The following is a 19922-nucleotide window of genomic DNA, read 5'->3' on the forward strand; positions in this document are numbered from 1 at the left end:
GCCGGTGTAGAATAGCAGGGGATCCTACAGCAGAATGTTGCAAAGCCAACTGAGCTGGTTAGGAGACTGTTGCTGAGATGCTATGAAACACAATTTACTTGTTGTATAAGCGCCTAACAAAGGCACAATATATAAATAAATGTATACATTGAGACTTTCCTGTAAATCACACGTCTTCTTTCCTTTCCTATTCCTGCGGCAACATGTGCAGTAAAATGTGGTGTCTTGACATGGGGAGGAGTACGGCTCCCTCACTTCACTCAGTGTCTGAACTTTTGCCCCCATAGAAAAAAACAAAAGCTGGCACCCAAGAATATACGCACAGTAAGTGAACACATCTGAAAGTGAAAGGAGAAAGATACAAATGTATTGCAATTGACCTTTCCCCTTAGAAGAAAGTGCACGAGGCAAAAGAGTACTGACCTTTCAAAAAAGTAATCAACAACAGAAAAATAACCTCAGAGGAGATTTTGCAACAAATACGCTGGCAAAGTTTAAAAGGTGCTCACCATTTAAACCCAGCAATATGTAGTGCAATATTCCCTGGAAAACAAAATCCCAATACGAGCAAGTGCTTTGATGATCATTTTATGTGTCTGCACTGGATGCTTTGATGAACGTTTTATGTGTCTGCACTAGAAACATGACAACCTGGGTGACATCCCGGTAGTCAAATGCTTGAGCAAGCTTGCCGACCTCAAAAACACCCAAGCGGGCTGCGTCCACCCTCTGAAAAATGTTACTGTCCACCCCCATGTATCCTTTACTTGTGCCCTGACATGCAGCACATGGCCACAATCAAAGGGAAAATATCTGCACCAGTCTCCAGGATTGCAACCTCTCTTGCCACGTCCTGGGCAAATATTCAGGACTCACTTGCCCTCTCAACATTTCCCCTCCTCAACCCCATGTCTGGCCTTCAACAATACTCTGCTTTATGAAGATGACTTGAAAAGTCCACACACCATAGTAAGGTACCCACTCAAATATAGAAATCCTGACAGAAATATGTTAAGCATAAAGTGTACAATTGTGGTACTATTTCCTCATCTTGACTAGGAGACTACAAATACCAGAATGCAACTCAGCAAAAGGCAAAAATGGCCTTTGTATTTTCACGACATGTAACAACAACATGTAGTGTGTGAAAAGGTTACCTGTTTGCGTTTCAGTGTTTCGCAAATGCAGGGTTCATATATGATGTGATGAAAAAATCAAATTCCATCAAAAAGAAACGCTTTTTGGTGCATTAAATATGAACATCTAAAAATAATGTAGCTCATTTAAAACAGTTTTGTTTGATATAATGTAATTGACCTGGAGGAGAGCATAGATGTAGGCAGCTAACTTGTTCTGTATGTGTGCTTGCAGAATGAAAACGCCCATTTGAATTTCTTAAGACAGAAATGCTACAAACCTCTCCTCCAAAACAATGGTCTCTTAAATGGGCCATCACTTGTAAATCGCCCCCACTTTACATGCTCTGTTTGAAGAAAGAACGTGATAAGCAGTCATTAAGGGTCCTGCAGCACCTGATGGGCCGCTGGGAATGGGTGTTGGTCTCTAGAGAGCCACGGGAGGTTGGGAGGCGACACTGTGGCCTCACGCGAGCTTAGTACCGAAGCCGCACAGGCCCCCTTAACACATTATTCCTGGTATACTTGAGGCAGGTACTGGTGCCTGCGGGGCCCCTCTGACAGCAGGGCCCTGGGCCACAGCACAGACTGCCCATGCCACAGGCCGGCTCTGTATTGGAGCCTTCCCCCTGTTGCGTTTCATCCTTCAGGCGCTCCAGCCATTGCTGGCAGGGGGCTGGAGCCGGTATAGGTGGGCACCACTTACTTGCTGCCCGCGACTGACTCCCCCTCCTCCGGAGTCACGCCACAGCATTTATTGTACGTACCGCTCTAATGCAGAGACTTGTACATAACACCCCCATCCCGCTGTATGGTTTCTCAACCAAAAGGCACCTTTGCTCCCTCACAGCCCCACCACATAGATCTGGGACGGGGTGAACTAAAGTCTCTTTAGGAACTAGAAAGAAACTATCCTGTGTTCTTGGAAGTGAGCACAATTGCAGAGTAAAAGGCAGGTCTTGCACCTGACTTTATAAACACACTGCACATGCCCCCCCCCCACCATTCCCTTTCACACTCAGAGATCCTAACACATCTGAAAACGGGGACCATATTTAATAATAGAGTTTTTTAATGAAAACATTTCCTTATACAAAATAGCATTCAAACATATTGAACATAATTATTTAGCAAACTATAGTAAGACAAGACCACCAAGGCAGGCCAGTTAGTGGTCTGCAACTAAGGCATATTTACAGGGGGCGTAAGTAGCGCGTCTAGCGCTTCATGGGGATAAATGGCCACCTGTTTACAGCCACTGCACACCCTAAGTTCCCCCACTCACCTGAAGGGGGGTCACGCTCTAGAATGTGTAGAATGGGGGTACATGCACTCATTCAAGGTCTCCTACACACAGGGGAAAGCGGGCAATGGTGGTATGTATCCGCACATGTGGGTCAAAGTTTGCTTGGGGCACTTTGACAGTGCAGACACCTGGCCTGCAGGCGACCCACCCAGGCGGATATCTCTGGTAGATGGGGTCCTGGGCACTGAACTCTGCCAGGGAGTCATTGATGGCCCGATGACAAAAGGGGGAGCCTTCTACGGGGCAAAGCCTTGTGGAGCCATGCTTGAGGGTGAAGGCGGAGGTGTAATCACCCGTGTGGCCACATTTTATTCACAAATCCTATTCTTTTCAGATTTTTCAATGGACTTGAGAATTATTTTTGATCTTCGCTAAGCAAAAAAAACACATTGATAACTTTTTAGCCAGCATGTGGTGCACAGACTCCTTTCACTGGAGCCTGGTGCCATCCATGCCGTGCACAGCTGTGCATTACGCGTGCATCGGTTCATTACCTGGTGCCATCCATGCCGTGCACAGCTGTGCATTATGCCTGCACCGATTCATTGCCCGGTGCCATCCATGCCGTGCACAGCTGTGCATTATGCCTGCACCGATTCATTGTCTGGTGGGTCCTCAGAGAAGCCAATCAGCTGTTTCTGCACCAGGGCCCAGTAGATGCCTTTTCTTTCCAGCAGCTTCTGGTGTGTCCCCTGCTCTTTAATCTCACCCCCAGACAGCACCAGGATGTTATCGGCCTGCTCCGCCACGCTCATCCGGTGTGCGATCACCAGCACAGTCCTCTTCTTCTCCTTACTGTAGATGGCGCTCTGCACCTGGGTGTAGAAGAGTGACAGGTTAGAACAAACGCACCAGTACTCTCACACCAGTGTCTGACTGACATTGCCCCGTCAGACATGCCAGGGCCTTCAGAAGACCTTCAGAGGCAACTACAACCACTGGCACAGGAATCACCATCACAAGCTTTGTGTGTAGAAAGGTGAGGGTGTCACTAGTGCTCTTACACCAGTGTCTGACCGACTTTGCCCTATCAGACACGCAACTGGCCTTCGGAAGCCCTTCAGCCAAGCAGATCTCCTCCAGCAGAAATCTCTGGAAGTTACTGATCCTTATCAGATTTAGCGATCCACTCTGAGAATCTGATGAATAAGGAGCTTGAGGGGGCCCAGAGCATCCTAAGATTGTAAGGTCTCCACGGAGGAGACTCTCCCGCCTCCAATGGATGGTCGAGACATATGTTGTTCTGCACAACCATCCGAGCTCTGACTATGCTCCTGTGGGCACTAATCCCAGAATATGAGGTGTCCTGGGCACTCCCCATTACCGCATCCCTACCATGAGCTTCTAGACAAGAGATCCTGCTCTAGACAGGATGGAACCCCCTCCAGATCCACCACCACCCCAGAATATGAGGTGTCCTGGGCCCTCCCCATGACCCCATCCCTACCATGAGCTTCTAGACAAGAGATCCCACTCTAGACAGGATGGATCCTGCTCCTGATCCTCCACCATCCCAGAATATGAGGCGTCCTGGGCCCTCCCCATGACCCCATCCAGAGGTCGAAGTGGGCGGGAGCGGTGCTCCTATACTTTTTATTTTTCAGTTTCCCCATTCCTATACTTTTATTTTAAAAAGAAACCGTTCCGGAACAGTTTCGTTTTTAAAATAAAAGTGTAGGAAGAAATTGAAGCTTGCACTTCAGTGCACTGCACTGAACATTCCCTTAAATAATAGGTGTGTTTATTTGGGGGTTTGGACTGTGTGTGGGAGAGGCGCAGCTATGGGGTTTGTGGGGAGTGCGGCAGGCCGGCAGGGAACATAGCTCCACTACTTCTTTTCGTACACTTCGACCACTGACCCCATCCCTACCATGAGCTTCTAGACAAGAGATCCCACTCTAGACAGGATGGATCCCCCTCCTGATCCTCCACCACCCCAGGATATGAGGTGTCCTGGGCCCTCCCCATGACCCCCTCCCTACCATGAGCTTCTAGACAGGATGGATCCCCCTCCTGATCCTCGACCACGCCAGGATATGAGGCGTCCTGGGCCCTCCCCATGACCCCATCCCTACCATGAGCTTCTAGACAAGAGATGCCCTCCTGATCCTCCACCACCCCAGGATATGAGGTGTCCTGGGCACTAGCCATGACCCCATCACTACCATGAGCTTCTAGACAAGAGATCTCGCTCTAGACAGGATGGATCCCCTTCCTGATCCTCCACAACCCCAGGATATGAGGTGTCCTGGGCACTAGCCATGACCCCATCCCTACCATGAGCTTCTAGACAAGAGATCCCGCTCTAGACAGGATGAAATCCCCCTCCTGATCCTCCACCATCGCAGGATATGAGGTGTCCTGGGCCCTCCCCATGACCCCATCCCCACCATGAGCTTCTAGACAGGATGGATCCCCTCATGATCCTCCACCACCCCAGGATATGAAGTGTCCTGGGCCCTCCCCATGACCCCATCCCTACCATGAGCTTCTAGACAAGAGATCCCATTCTAGATAGGATGGATCCCCGTCCTGATCCTCCACCCCCCCCCCCCCCAGGATATGAGGCGCTGCTTGGACCCCATGACTCACCAGGTGCTCGCTCTCGGTGTCCAGCGAGCTGGTGGCATCGTCCAGGATGAGAATCTGGGGGTCCCTTATCAGGGCCCTGGCGAGGGCCACACGCTGCTTCTCTCCTCCAGACAGCTGCCCTCCCCTCTCGCCGGCATCTGGGGAAGGGAGATAGGAAGGAATCAGACATACAGAGAGGAGGGTAGCGCATAAGAGGGTTTCCAAGCGCTTCATGGGCCCCATGGGAAGATGGGAGTTTCTTCCACATTGGGAGATGTAGAGAGGCTTACAGCCGGACACAAGCCTCGCCTCCCACTCATGCCAAGAGCATACATGTAGATCGCTTCAGAGCACTTTAAAGGGAGTTAAACCATAGATAGAATGTCTTAAACCACTGCTTCCCAAAAAGGCCTACACGCTTCCCAATACTTATTATTGCACGGATGGTTGACCTTTGACCCCCTTCGTGTGTAAGAGAAATGAAAGACTGCAGGTGTGCACGGTAATGGAGTATACATGGGTGCCCCAGGGCGTTGCCTCACATCTCACACACACACACACACGCACACAGACAGACACAGGGGGTGCGGAAAACATTTTTAGCACACACTCATGTCTCAATGCTTTCACCATTAGATGGACGGCGCATGGAGGCAGGGAAGCAGCAATTCCTCCCCACTTACCCCCACCTCCCGGGGATGCACTGTCGTCAAACAGGATGCATGCATAGTGCTGAGCAATCACCAGCACCGAGGCATAGTGCAATGCAATCACCAGCACCGAGGCATAGTGCCGTGCAATCACCAGCACCGAGGCATAGTGCCGTGCAATCACCAGCACCGAGGCATAGTGCCGTGCAATCACCAGCACTCAGGCATAGTGCAGTGCAATCACCAGCACCGAGGCACAGTGCCGTGCAATCACCAGCACCGAGGCATAGTGCCGTTCAATCACCAGCACCGAGGCATAGTGCCGTGCAATCACCAGCACCGAGGTATAGTGCAGTATAATCACTAACACCGAGGCATAGTGCAGTGCAATCACCAGCACCTAGGCATAGTGCAGTGCAATCACCAGCACCGAGGTGTAGTGCAGTGCAATCACCAGCACCGAGGTGTAGTGCAGTGCAATCACCAGCACCGAGGCATAGTGCCGTGCAATCACCAGCAATGAGGTATAGTGCCGTGCAATCACCAGCACCGAGGCATAGTGCAGTGCAATCACCAGCACCGAGGCATAGTGCAGTGCAATCACCAGCACCGAGGCATAGTGCAGTGCAATCACCAGCACTGAGGCTTAGTGCAGTGCAATCACCAGCACAGATGGATAGTGCAGTGCATTACCAGCACTGAGGCATAGTGCAGTGCAATCACTAGCACCAAGGCACAGTGCAGTGCAATCACCAGCACCTAGACACAGTGCAGTGCAATCATCAGCACAGAGGCATAGTGCAGTGCAATCACCAGCACAGGGGCATAGTGCAGTGCAATCACCAGCACCGAGGCATAGTGCAGTGCAATCACCAGCACCGAGGCATAGTGCAGTGCAATCACTAGCACTGAGGCATAGTGTAGTGCAATCACCAACACTAAGGTGCAATCACCAGAACCGAGTCATAGTGCAGTGCAATCACCAGCACTGAGGCATTGTGCAGTGCAATCACCAGCACTGAGGCATAGTGCAGTGCAATCACCAGCACCGAGGCATAGTGCAGTGCAATCACCAGCACTGAGGCATTGTGCAGTGCAATCACCAGCACAGAGGCGCAGTGCAATCACCAGCACCTAGACATAGTGCAGTGCAATCACCAGCACCGAGGCACAGTGCAGTGCAATCACCAGCACCGAGGCTTAGTGCAGTGCAATCACCAGCACTGAGGCATAGTGCAGTGCATTACCAGCACTGAGGCATAGTGCAGTGCAATCACTAGCACCAAGGCACAGTGCAGTGCAATCACCAGCACCTAGACATAGTGCAGTGCAATCACCAGCACCGAGGCACAGTGCAGTGCAATCACCAGCACCGAGGCATAGTGCAGTGCAATCACCAGTACCGAGGCATAGTGCAGTGCAATCACCAGCACAGAGGCATAGTGCAGTACAATCACCAGCACCTAGGCATAGTGTAGTGCAATCACTAGCACTGAGGAATAGTGTAGTGCAATCACTAGCACTGAGGAATAGTGTAGTGCAAACACCAGAACTAAGGTGCAATCACCAGAACCGAGTCATAGTGCAGTGCAATCACCAGCACTGAGGCATTGTGCAGTGCAATCACCAGCACAGAGGCATAGTGCAGTGCAATCACCAGCACAGGGGCATAGTGCAGTGCAATCACAAGCACCGAGGCATAGTGCAGTGAAATCATAAGCACCGAGGCATAGTGCAGTGCAATCACCATCACGAGGCATAGCGCAGTGCAATCACCAGCACAGAGGTATAGTGCTGTGCAATCACCAGCACTGAGGCATAGTGCAGTGAAATCACCAGCACCGAGGCTTAGTGCAGTGCAATCACCAGCACAGACTGATAGTGCAGTGCATTACCAGCACTGAGGCATAGTGCAGTGCAATCACCAGCACCGAGGCACAGTGCAGTGCAATCACCAGCACCGAGGCACAGTGCAGTGCAATCAACAGCACAGAGGCATAGTGCAGTGCAATCACCGGCATAGTGCAGTGCAATCACCAGCACCGAGGCATAGTGCCGTGCAATCACCAGCACTCAGGCATAGTGCAGTGCAATCACCAGCACCGAGGCACAGTGCCGTGCAATCACCAGCACCGAGGCATAGTGCCGTTCAATCACCAGCACCGAGGCATAGTGCCGTGCAATCACCAGCACCGAGGTATAGTGCAGTATAATCACTAACACCGAGGCATAGTGCAGTGCAATCACCAGCACCTAGGCATAGTGCAGTGCAATCACCAGCACCGAGGTGTAGTGCAGTGCAATCACCAGCACCGAGGTGTAGTGCAGTGCAATCACCAGCACCGAGGCATAGTGCCGTGCAATCACCAGCAATGAGGTATAGTGCCGTGCAATCACCAGCACCGAGGCATAGTGCAGTGCAATCACCAGCACCGAGGCATAGTGCAGTGCAATCACCAGCACTGAGGCTTAGTGCAGTGCAATCACCAGCACAGATGGATAGTGCAGTGCATTACCAGCACTGAGGCATAGTGCAGTGCAATCACTAGCACCAAGGCACAGTGCAGTGCAATCACCAGCACCTAGACACAGTGCAGTGCAATCATCAGCACAGAGGCATAGTGCAGTGCAATCACCAGCACAGAGGCATAGTGCAGTGCAATCACCAGCACTGAGGCATAGTGCAGTGCAATCACCAGCACCGAGGCATAGTGCAGTGCAATCACTAGCACTGAGGCATAGTGTAGTGCAATCACCAACACTAAGGTGCAATCACCAGAACCGAGTCATAGTGCAGTGCAATCACCAGCACTGAGGCATTGTGCAGTGCAATCACCAGCACTGAGGCATAGTGCAGTGCAATCACCAGCACCGAGGCATAGTGCAGTGCAATCACCAGCACTGAGGCATAGTGCAGTGCAATCACCAGCACCGAGGCATAGTGCAGTACAATCACCAGCACCTAGGCATAGTGTAGTGCAATCACTAGCACTGAGGAATAGTGTAGTGCAATCACTAGCACTGAGGAATAGTGTAGTGCAAACACCAGAACTAAGGTGCAATCACCAGAACCGAGTCATAGTGCAGTGCAATCACCAGCACTGAGGCATTGTGCAGTGCAATCACCAGCACAGAGGCATAGTGCAGTGCAATCACCAGCACAGGGGCATAGTGCAGTGCAATCACAAGCACCGAGGCATAGTGCAGTGAAATCATAAGCACTGAGGCATAGTGCAGTGCAATCACCATCACGAGGCATAGCGCAGTGCAATCACCAGCACAGAGGTATAGTGCTGTGCAATCACCAGCACTGAGGCATAGTGCAGTGAAATCACCAGCACCGAGGCTTAGTGCAGTGCAATCACCAGCACAGACTGATAGTGCAGTGCATTACCAGCACTGAGGCATAGTGCAGTGCAATCACCAGCACCGAGGCACAGTGCAGTGCAATCACCAGCACCGAGGCACAGTGCAGTGCAATCACCAGCACAGAGGCATAGTGCAGTGCAATCACCGGCATAGTGCAGTGCAATCACCAGCACCGAGGCATAGTGCCGTGCAATCACCAGCACTCAGGCATAGTGCAGTGCAATCACCAGCACCGAGGCACAGTGCCGTGCAATCACCAGCACCGAGGCATAGTGCCGTTCAATCACCAGCACCGAGGCATAGTGCCGTGCAATCACCAGCACCGAGGTATAGTGCAGTATAATCACTAACACCGAGGCATAGTGCAGTGCAATCACCAGCACCTAGGCATAGTGCAGTGCAATCACCAGCACCGAGGTGTAGTGCAGTGCAATCACCAGCACCGAGGTGTAGTGCAGTGCAATCACCAGCACCGAGGCATAGTGCCGTGCAATCACCAGCAATGAGGTATAGTGCCGTGCAATCACCAGCACCGAGGCATAGTGCAGTGCAATCACCAGCACCGAGGCATAGTGCAGTGCAATCACCAGCACTGAGGCTTAGTGCAGTGCAATCACCAGCACAGATGGATAGTGCAGTGCATTACCAGCACTGAGGCATAGTGCAGTGCAATCACTAGCACCAAGGCACAGTGCAGTGCAATCACCAGCACCTAGACACAGTGCAGTGCAATCATCAGCACAGAGGCATAGTGCAGTGCAATCACCAGCACAGAGGCATAGTGCAGTGCAATCACCAGCACTGAGGCATAGTGCAGTGCAATCACCAGCACCGAGGCATAGTGCAGTGCAATCACTAGCACTGAGGCATAGTGTAGTGCAATCACCAACACTAAGGTGCAATCACCAGAACCGAGTCATAGTGCAGTGCAATCACCAGCACTGAGGCATTGTGCAGTGCAATCACCAGCACTGAGGCATAGTGCAGTGCAATCACCAGCACTGAGGCATAGTGCAGTGCAATCACCAGCACTGAGGCATTGTGCAGTGCAATCACCAGCACAGAGGCGCAGTGCAATCACCAGCACCTAGACATAGTGCAGTGCAATCACCAGCACCGAGGCACAGTGCAGTGTAATCACCAGCACCGAGGCTTAGTGCAGTGCAATCACCAGCACTGAGGCATAGTGCAGTGCATTACCAGCACTGAGGCATAGTGCAGTGCAGTCACTAGCACCAAGGCACAGTGCAGTGCAATCACCAGCACCTAGACATAGTGCAGTGCAATCACCAGCACCGAGGCACAGTGCAGTGCAATCACCAGCACCGAGGCATAGTGCAGTGCAATCACCAGTACCGAGGCATAGTGCAATGCAATCACCAGCACAGAGGCATAGTGCAGTACAATCACCAGCACCTAGGCATAGTGTAGTGCAATCACTAGCACTGAGGAATAGTGTAGTGCAATCACTAGCACTGAGGAATAGTGTAGTGCAAACACCAGAACTAAGGTGCAATCACCAGAACCGAGTCATAGTGCAGTGCAATCACCAGCACTGAGGCATTGTGCAGTGCAATCACCAGCACAGAGGCATAGTGCAGTGCAATCACCAGCATCGAGGCATAGTGCAGTGCAATCACAAGCACCGAGGCATAGTGCAGTGAAATCATAAGCACCGAGGCATAGTGCAGTGCAATCACCATCACGAGGCATAGCGCAGTGCAATCACCAGCACAGAGGTATAGTGCTGTGCAATCACCAGCACTGAGGCATAGTGCAGTGAAATCACCAGCACCGAGGCTTAGTGCAGTGCAATCACCAGCACAGACTGATAGTGCAGTGCATTACCAGCACTGAGGCATAGTGCAGTGCAATCACCAGCACCGAGGCACAGTGCAGTGCAATCACCAGCACCGAGGCACAGTGCAGTGCAATCACCAGCACAGAGGCATAGTGCAGTGCAATCACCGGCATAGTGCAGTGCAATCACCAGCACCAAGGCATAGTGCAGTGCAATCACCAGAACCGAGGCACAGTGTAGTGCAATCACTAGCACTGAGGCATAGTGTAGTGCAAACACCAGCACTAAGGTGCAATCACCAGAACCGAGTCATAGTGCAGTGCAATCACCAGCACTGAGGCATTGTGCAGTGCAATCACCAGCACCGAAGCATAGTGCAGTGCAATCACAAGCACCGAGGCATAGTGCAGTGCAATCGCAAGCACCGAGGCATAGTGCAGTGCAATTACCAGCACCGAGGCATAGTGCAGTGCAATCACCAGCACCGAGGCTTAGTGCAGTGCAATCACCAGCACCGAGGCACTGTGCAGCGCAATCACCAGCACCGAGGCATAGTGCAGCGCAATCACCAGCACCGAGGCATAGTGCAGTGCAATCACCAGCACCGAGGCATAGTGCAGTGCAATCACCAGCACCGAGGCATAGTGCAGTGCAATTACCAGCACCAAGGCATAGTGCAGTGCAATCACCAGCACCGAGGCATAGTGCAGTGCAATCACCATCACGAGGCATAGTGCAGTGAAATTACCAGCACCAAGGCATAGTGCAGTGCAATCACCAGCACTGAGGCATAGTGTAGTGCAATCACTAGCACTGAGGCATAGTGTAGTGCAAACACCAGCACTAAGGTGCAATCACCAGAACCGAGTCATAGTGCAGTGCAATCACCAGCACTGAGGCATTGTGCAGTGCAATCACCAGCACCGAAGCATAGTGCAGTGCAATCACAAGCACCGAGGCATAGTGCAGTGCAATCGCAAGCACCGAGGCATAGTGCAGTGCAATTACCAGCACCGAGGCATAGTGCAGTGCAATCACCAGCACCGAGGCTTAGTGCAGTGCAATCACCAGCACCGAGGCACTGTGCAGCGCAATCACCAGCACCGAGGCATAGTGCAGCGCAATCACCAGCACCGAGGCATAGTGCAGTGCAATCACCAGCACCGAGGCATAGTGCAGTGCAATCACCAGCACCGAGGCATAGTGCAGTGCAATTACCAGCACCAAGGCATAGTGCAGTGCAATCACCAGCACCGAGGCATAGTGCAGTGCAATCACCATCACGAGGCATAGTGCAGTGAAATTACCAGCACCAAGGCATAGTGCAGTGCAATCACCAGCACTGAGGCATAGTGTAGTGCAATCACTAGCACTGAGGCATAGTGTAGTGCAAACACGAGCACTAAGGTGCAATCACCAGAACCGAGTCATAGTGCAGTGCAATCACCAGCACTGAGGCATTGTGCAGTGCAATCACCAGCACCGAGGCATAGTGCAGTGCAATCACCAGCACAAAGGCATAGTGCAGTGCAATCACAAGCACAAAGGCATAGTGCAGTGCAATCACAAGCACCGAGGCATAGTGCAGTGCAATCACAAGCATCGAGGCATAGTGCAGTGCAATCACCAGCACTGAGGCATAGTGCAGTGCAATCACCAGCACTGAGGCATAGTGCAGTGCAATCACCAGCACCGAGGCATAGTGCAGTGCAATCACCAGCACCGAGGCATAGTGCAGTGCAATCACCAGCACCAAGGCATAGTGCAGTGCAATTCCCAGCACTAAGACTTAGCACGGCATAGGTTACGGCTTGCTCATGAAGAATCAGGTGTACATTATACTTGTTCTTTTATGTGTAAAGGAGATCCCAGTCATGCACACCAACCAAATAAGAGAGCAACCCAAGGTGCAGGAGGAAACCAGCTTTATTGATGCAATCGGCCGGTAGAAGGTCCACAGACGTCCTCAATTACTTCCAGGTGACCCCGGGGGAAAAGACTAACCAGATGACATCATCATATTCATAAACACAATATTCACAAGCTGCCATTGGTTGCTGAAATAAAATCACCTATATTGTTATATACATGACCTCTTCTAATTGGATATTCATTATCTTTGAGCCTGCCCATGGTCCCTCCTACTATGCAAGACGTCATGTCCCACGCATCATCGGACCGTGCTCCAAATGGATGGAACCACAACATGCCGACATCGTTACAATACTGGTGCCTGTTACTGATGTGGCCTTGGGTGTTACTGGTGCCCGTTACTGATGTGGCCTTGGGTGTTACTGGTGCCTGTCACTGATGTGGCCTTGGGTGTTACTGGTGCCTGCTACTGATGTGGCCTTGGGTGTTACTGGTGCCTGCTACTGATGTGGCCTTGGGTGTTACTGGTGCCTGTCGCTGATGTGGCCTTGGGTGTTGCTGGTGCCTGATGCTGATGTGGCCTTGGGTGTTACTGATGTGGCCGTGGGTGTTACTGATGCCTGTTACTGATGTGGCCTTGGGTGTTACTTGTGCCTGTCGCTGATGTGGCCTTGGCTGTTGCTGGTGCCCGTCACTGATGTGGCCTTGGGTGTTACTGGTGCCCGTCGCTGATGTGGCCTTGGGTGTTGCTGGTGCCCGTCGCTGATGTGGCCTTGGGTGTTACTGGTGCCTGTTACTGCTGTGGCCTTGGGTGTTACTGGTGCCTGTCGCTGATGTGGCCTTGGCTGTTGCTGGTGCCCGTCGCTGATGTGGCCTTGGGTGTTACTGGTGCCTGTTACTGCTGTGGCCTTGGGTGTTACTGGTGCCTGCTGCTGATGTGGCCTTGGGTGTTACTGGTGCCTGTCGCTGATGTGGCCTTGGGTGTTACTGGTGCCTGTTGCTGATGTGGCCTTGGGTGTTACTGGTGCCTGTTACTGATGTGGCCGTGGGTGTTACTGGTGCCTGCTACTGATGTGGCCTTGGGTGTTACTGGTGCCTGCTACTGATGTGGCCGTGGGTGTTACTGGTGCCCGTCGCTGATGTGGCCTTGGGTGTTACTGGTGCCCGTCGCTGATGTGGCCTTGGGTGTTGCTGGTGCCTGTCGCTGATGTGGCCTTGGGTGTTACTGGTGCCTGTTGCTGATGTGGCCTTGGGTGTTGCTGGTGCCTGTCGCTGATGTGGCCTTGGGTGTTACTGGTGCCTGTTGCTGATGTGGCCTTGGGTGTTACTGGTGCCTGTTACTGATGTGGCCTTGTGTGTTGCTGGTGCCTGTCGCTGATGTGGCCTTGGGTGTTACTGGTGCCTGTTGCTGATGTGGCCTTGGGTGTTACTGGTGCCTGTTACTGATGTGGCCTTGGGTGTTACTGGTGCCTGTTACTGATGTGGCCTTGTGTGTTGCTGGTGCCTGTCGCTGATGTGGCCTTGGGTGTTACTGGTGCCTGTTGCTGATGTGGCCTTGGGTGTTACTGGTGCCTGTTACTGATGTGGCCTTGGGTGTTACTGGTGCCTGTTACTGATGTGGCCGTGGGTGTTGTCTGGTGCCTGTCGCTGATGTGGCCTTGGATGTTGCTGGTGCCTGTCGCTGATGTGGCCTTGGGTGTTACTGGTGCCTGTCGCTGATGTGGCCTTGGGTGTTACTGGTGCCTGTCGCTGATGTGGCCTTGGGTGTTACTGGTGCCTGTTACTGATGTGGCCTTGTGTGTTGCACTTATGCACAACAATCCAATCAACTTGTGGTGGGAAAGGAGCGATTGAAACGTTGCCTTGGCCAAAGAACTATCAAACGCACTCCCATTTCATCTTTCCACGCCAGGTCTCAATCTCCCAACCAGTTTGCTCAACCTCGGAAAGCTTGTCCCGTACTCCCTTCTGATACATACTGCTGCCTAGAGGCGTTTGCTGCAATTGGGTCATGCCATGTACAGCTTATTCATTGCAGCTGGAGGCCAGTGTATGAGACCTGTTCCCTTCAATGTATTCAATCTGTTAATGTGTTCTGCGGGCGTGCGTTGAACTGCATTCACTGCAATTGGAGGCGCTGTGGATGCATCTTGCTAGTGTGTTATTGGCAACATTACTTACTTCCCGATAGCAATTAAAACTGGGTATATTTCTGTCAGCTAGCAACAAAACGAACTTTATTGTCGTTTAGCTAAACTGGAACCATGAGAAAGGCATATTCGTGCAGTTTCAGCTCTCCTCCCTCTTCTCTCAGCCATGGAAGTTTCAGCCATCTGGACACCATCATGGATATGCAGTTTCAGCTATCCTCCCTCTTCCCTCAGCCTTGGCACTTTCAGCCGTCTGGACACCATCATGGACGTGCAGTTTCAGCTATCCTCCCTCTTCCCTCAGCCTTGGCACTTTCAGCCGTCTGGACACCATCATGGACGTGCAGTTTCAGCTCTCCTCCCTCTTCTCTCAGCCATGGAAGTTTCAGCCGTCTGGACACCATCATGGACGTGCAGTTTCAGCTCTCCTCCCTCTTCTCTCAGCCATGGAAGTTTCAGCCATCTGGACACCATCATGGATATGCAGTTTCAGCTATCCCCCCCTTCTCTCAGCCTTCGCAATTTCAGACGTATGGACACCATCATGGACGTGCAGTTTCAGCTATCCTCCCTCTTCCCTCAGCCTTGGCAATTTCAGCCGTCTGGGCACCGTCATGGACGTGCAGTTTCAGCTATCCCCCTCTTCTCTCAACCTTGGCACTTTCAGCCGTCTGGACACCATCATGGACGTGCAGTTTCAGCTCTCCTCCCTCTTCCTCAGCCTTGGCACTTTCAGCTGCCTGGACACCATCATGGATGTGCAGTTTCAGCTCTCCTCCCTCTTCTCTCAGCCTTGGCACTTTCAGTCGTCTGGACACCATCATGGATGTGTAGTTTCAGCTATCCCCCTCTTCTCTCAGCCTTGGCACTTTCAGCCGCCTGGACACCATCATGGACCAGCGATAATTTCTACTACAATGCTATGCCTTCTTAGCCATATGCTGTGCAGGGCCTTGCAAAGGGAAGAATGGTGCTTCTCTTGCCATTTATAACGCTGCTTTACATGTATACCCTACCTAACTGTGCACCCCAGCATGTACTACATTCCCTCTGTGTATTCAGCAACCTAACCCTCCCTACAAAGTGGCAAAACTAACCCTAACCTGCTTGTGTTACATTCTACATGGCGGTGGGAAACACAAAATGACACATTTTAATGTTCTTGTTCTGTATGTTCGCTCTGGTTTGGGGACAGGTGGAGTGGGGCCTTGCACACTACTGTGGTTATCTCCATCACACATCTATGTATCTTATTTATAAATGGCAAGATAAGCTGGGAAGCACTGACGCGCTGTACATAGGGGGCACCATACAGCAGCGTGGGTGTTGCAGAGCAGCTGGAATGAATAAGTGGAGCAGGGGGGCTTCAGAAGGTGGGGGAAGGGGTTGAGTGGAGCAATCAGCGATTGGGTAAGATGTTCTTTGAAGTTTGTTTGTTTGTTTGTTTGTTTGTTTGTTTATTTATTTAGTATAGCGCGCAAAACCCAGAGGTAACAAGGCGCAACAGAGGTCAGGAAGATAGGATTACATAAAAACTTGGTTACAGAATAAGATAGGCATGAGAAAAAGAGCATTACATTTACAGTTACATTGTGTGGGATGTGCATATATACATATAATTGAGCGAAAGCTTACAAATTTACATAATTAGTGCTGTGCATAGGGGCAGTTCGGTTGCATTTACATATTTACATATTTAAGGCTGTGCATGGTAGTCAGGTTATAGCACTGGCATGATCAGATTAGATGGCAGGGTTAGTCGTGAGGATCATTGGCCCGCAGCCAAGTGAGGGTGTTTCGCCTGAAGCTATAGTAGGATTGGTCTGTCCTAATGTAGAGTGGGAGGGCGTTCCAGTGTTGGGCTGCCAAGACAGGGAAGCTGCTGCCGCCGGTTTTCTTTTGTCTGAAATTGGGTACCTGCAGGCAGTAGGAATTAATCGATCTGGTGGGGCGGGTGGACGTTTTTTTCTTTATTCTGGATGCGAGATAGGGGGGGGCTGCGTTGTTTAAACATTTGTAGGTGAGTGATGCCGTTTTGAGGGAGATGCGGTCGTGGATTTTAAGCCATTTGTGTTCTCTCCTTTTGTTGGAGATGTGTTCCTTGGAGGGTAGGTTGAGGGCTGTTCTGAGAGCGTTGTTTTGTAGTGTCTGTAGTTTGTTGGTTATGCATTTGTTGGCTCCTAGGTACATGGCGTTGCAATAGTCCAGTCTGGATAGTATTAGGGCGTTGGCTATGATGATGCAGCTAGCTTGGGTGAGGAAGGCTCTACTTGCCCTAATTAGCTTGCATGTGTAGGCGGTGGAGGATGCTAGTGAGTTAACTTGTTTTTTTAGTGACATGGTTGCATCAAGGTGAAAGCCTAGTGTTTTCACTGTTTTGGCCACTGTGATGGTGTTGCCATCAATGTTGAAGGCCTTATAGTTGGAACTGAGTTTTTTGAGATTGGTATTGGATCCGAGGAGCAGGATTTCGGTTTTCTCATCATTTAGACATAGACCGTGTGTGGCCATCCATGCCTGAATGATGAGATATATTTTGTTTACCAAGGCCGTATCTGAAGCGTAGTTGCCTGAAAGGGGTATGAGGATCTGGGTGTCATCTGCATAATTGGTATATGAGACACCCAGTCTGTCCAACTTGTCAAATAGGGGCTTGGTAAAGATGTTGTAGAGGGTGGGAGAGACGCAGGAGCCTTGGGGCACCCCACAGGTTATTTTAATGGGGTCTGCTGAGGCTAGGGCGGAGAAGACCCTCATAGTTCGGTTGTCCAAGAATGATTGGATCCAGGCTATGGCCTCTTTCGAGAAGTGGGCTGCTGAGGCCAGGTGTTCGCACAGGACTGCGTGATCTACCAGGTCAAATGCTGCCGACAGATCGAGGAGTAGTAACATGGCAGTGTTCCCTTTGTCGTTAATCTCATTGATCTGGGTTTTAAGATCGATTAAGGCTGTTTCGGTGCCGTGCTTCGGTCTGAAGCCTGATTGGTGGGTGCCTAGTAGTTTGTGAGTTTCAAGATATTGCTGAATCTGCAGGTATGCTACTCTATCTATTATCTTTAACAGGAATGGCACCGTGGTGATGGGCCTGTAATTGGTGGGAATAGCGGGGTCTAGGGTTTGCTTCTTGAGGAGAGGCAGGACCCAAGATTCTTTGAGGTTACTTGGTATGGTGTTGGAGGAGAAGGATGCGTTGATCAGCTTGGTTATAAAGGGGGCTAGATCCCTAGCAGCATCCTTGATTATCTGGGGAGGGCAGTTGTCGCCTTTGCAGTTAGATGGTTTAAGTGAGGCTATAACTTTTTCTGTTTCTGGGATAGATATTTTGGTAAATCTGAAGAGATTCTGGCCTGGACGGTTGGCTGTTTTGTCGTGGTTGCTGGGAGATGCTTCATTGGTGGTGAGAGAGTCTTTTTTCAGAGCGATTTTGGTTTGGAGGGTTTTGATTTTATTAGTTAGGGCGTTTTGGACGCTGGTGCACCATACTTTATCTTTAATTATATTGTCTGGTGGGGGTATAGGGGATTCTAGTTCCCTTAGTATAGCAAATAGTTCTCTGGTGTTGGAGCTCGATTTTTCGATTCTTTCATTGAATAGTTTCTTTTTGGTGAGTAGAATTTCTTTTTTGTAGTTGTTTGCATAAAGTTTGAGTTGTGATTTGTTCTCTTCTGTAGGGGAGTTGCGCCATTGGCTTTCAAGTTTTCTTTTGTGCAGTCTAAGTTCTTTCAGATGTGGGGTGAACCAGGTGTTCAGGTGGGCTTGCTGTTTGCTTTTTTGCAGTTTTAGAGGGGCAATGATGTCTAGTCCTTTTTTTATGGTATTGTTATAGTTTTCTACTAGGCGTTCTGGTTTTAGATTATCGGGGAGAGCATTGAGGGTTGGCAGTAGTAGTGGTAGGAGGTTGTCAGGGGTTATGTTTTTTTTTGCTCTAGTGGGTAGTGGTGGTGCCATGATTTTTCTTTTGTTGACTTCTTTATTGAGAGATAAGGTGAAGTCAATGAGGTGATGGTCTGTCCAGTGCTGGGGAGTGGTTTTGGTAATGACGGTGTCGCAGTTTAGAGTGGCGATCCAGTCCAAGGTCCTACCTTTATTATGGGTGGGGGTGAGCACTCTTTGGATTAGGCCGTGTTCATCTAGCATGTTGGCTATAGCTTGTGCTGATTTGTCGTCAGGGTCGTTTAGTCCTAGATTCAAGTCGCCTAGCAATAATATTTGGGTGGTGTCTTTTATGTTGTTGGCTAGGAGGCTGGATAGGTCTGCTTCGAATGAGCCAATGGGGCCGGGTGGCCTATATATTAGAAGGATGGTTAAGGTGCGACAGTTGGAGATGGGTAGTTTGGCTACTAGGAGTTCGCAGGATTTGAGAGGTGCTTGAGGCAGTGGTCTTAGCTCGAGGTTTGTTTTAGCTATGATGGCTAGGCCGCCTCCTCATGTAGAGTCTCCATGTCCTTGGTGAAGTGTGGATGGAGGGGCCAGTCTTATCTGCGTTGGTAACTTGTTCCAGAGACAGGGGCACAGCAGGAAAAGGCCTGTCCTCTTTTTTTCTCCTCTTGCAGTTCTATGTGTCCACACTGGTGATGTTGTGGCTTCTGGTGCTGGGCTGCACCCCAGAGATGGCAAGCTTCTCAGGCAGGTAGAGTGGCGCTTTGTTTCCACACTGGTGATGTTGTGGCTTCTGGTGCTGGGCTGCACCCCAGAGATGGCAAGCTTCTCAGGCAGGTAGAGTGGCGCTTTGTTTCCACACTGGTAATGTTGCGGCTTCTGGTGCTGGGCTGCACCCCAGAGATGGCAAGTTTCTCAGGCAGGTAGAGTGGCGCTTTGTTTCCACGCTGGTGATGTTGAGGCTTCTGGTGCTGCGCTGCCCTCCAGAGATGGTAAGTTTCTCAGGCAGGTAGAGTGGCGCTTTGTTTCCACGCTGGTGATGTTGTGGCTTCTGGTGCTGCGCTGCCCCTCAGAGATGGTAGTTTTCTCAGGCAGGTAGAGCACTGAACTTGGGTCTAGTGGTGGTGGCGGTGGTACATCCCAGTGCATGTACTAGTGTGGGGTCTATGCACTATATGTAGGTGCACT

The 19922-nt window shown here is 50.9% G+C and overlaps 1 pseudogene; it reads right to left on the reverse strand.

Moving 5' to 3' along the window:
* Positions 1-2190: 2190 nt before the first annotated feature.
* LOC138522065 (antigen peptide transporter 1-like) overlaps positions 2191-19922 on the reverse strand; it is a 149712-nt pseudogene continuing 131980 nt past the window's right edge.

This window comes from Ambystoma mexicanum, chromosome 13 (genome assembly GCF_040938575.1).
Source record: "Ambystoma mexicanum isolate Mex_15411 chromosome 13, UKY_AmexF1_1, whole genome shotgun sequence".
Classification (NCBI taxonomy): Eukaryota; Metazoa; Chordata; class Amphibia; order Caudata; family Ambystomatidae; genus Ambystoma; species Ambystoma mexicanum.